Source organism: Loa loa (genome assembly GCF_000183805.2).
Source record: "Loa loa unplaced genomic scaffold supercont3.263, whole genome shotgun sequence".
In the NCBI taxonomy this organism is placed as follows: Eukaryota; Metazoa; Nematoda; class Chromadorea; order Rhabditida; family Onchocercidae; genus Loa; species Loa loa.
In genome coordinates this window covers 74,954-76,460 of record NW_018108443.1, presented here as the reverse complement: position 1 = coordinate 76,460, position 1,507 = coordinate 74,954, and positions in this window count along the sequence as shown.

The following is a 1,507-nucleotide window of genomic DNA, read 5'->3' as shown; positions in this document are numbered from 1 at the left end:
CACACTGCTTACTTAAATATATATATTTTTTATTGAAATTACTTATCCATTAATCAGTGATTATTTAATGATTAAAATGATATTGGTGGATGTGGTGGATATGTTAACAGATTAATGATGGTTCAACGATTATCATGTGATTTGTTATTGAAGAAATGATAAAATCATGTGATACTTAAGTACTTCATCCAATGTAATAAGGGGATGTAATATAAAAGAGAGAGAGAGAGAGAGAATTGAAGTTGATCTTACGTTTGAATAAGCGACTAATTTACGTCTTTTTTCTTTTCCTTCCTACCTCTTTCTCTTTCTTTTGTCACATCCTTCCTTGCATCATTCGGTCCAACAAAAGAGTTTGACCACTATCCATTACCTTTCGTCGCTCATAAATAATATTCAGTTGGTCATTTCAATTGACCAGCAGATTAGTGCATCCTCCGTCAACATCCATCACCAAGCTGGTCAGTGTGGATACTTCATTTTCAACTGATCTTTGATTCATCATTATTTGGTTATATTCTGCAAAGAAAAATCATTCAATTTCTAATTATCTCTTTTCATTTTTTTTATTTTTATTTTTTCAGATTCTCAAATCGATGCATTAAAGTTAACGTAATGAATGACAGCATGTGCCCACCATTTGTTTGCTTTTCTCATTCAATGTATCATACCTGAATAGGTGACAACAAATTTAAACGTGAACTCTAAGCAAATCCCTATTACGTTAATCAGTCTTTTGTGACACGTGGACTGTAAACACATAGTTTAAAGTAACGATTTGAAATTCTTGTGAAAGAGAAAAATTTCTAAAAAATATTTGCTTTGATCACGAATTGATTAATTTACTCCATTTCCTCTTTTCCTTCCTTCTTCCTCTATGAATAAATCGATTCATTTCTAGCCAATTCCTCCTTTCCTTCCTTCTCATATTATAAATAAATTATTTGATTGATTTCTTTTTAATGACCATCAAATAGCTTGTTATGTTTTCCTTTAACCTTAAAGGTAAACTTTAACCCAAATCACCTGACCTCACATTTAAACAGATATATTGTCCTCTTCAATCCATTCCATTCCTTTTCTTTCTTTTTTTTATTTTCCTTTCATTTTTCTTAATAATATTAACACGAACAAATGGAATAAAACGTGATACATAATATATGAATTTTATTTATGGAAAAATTTATCTTAAATATATATTTTAATGTTCTGCATATGTCAGTTAGTTAATTATTTAATTAACCAATTGATTAATTGCTTAATTATTTTATTTTAAACTAAAATTCTAAGTTGAGTACAAAAACAGAAAGTTTGTGCAATTTATTTTCCTCTCCTTTTTAATTATCCAAAATTTAATTTTGAACAGAAATCATCATGAATTTGTTAGTAGTTAAGATTTTGATTGATTGATTACATAATGACCGTGACTCTCATTTTACGATTATTCCTTGAAGAGAAAGGGAGAGAGAGAGAGAGAGAGAGAGAGAGAGAGAGAGAGAGTAAGAGG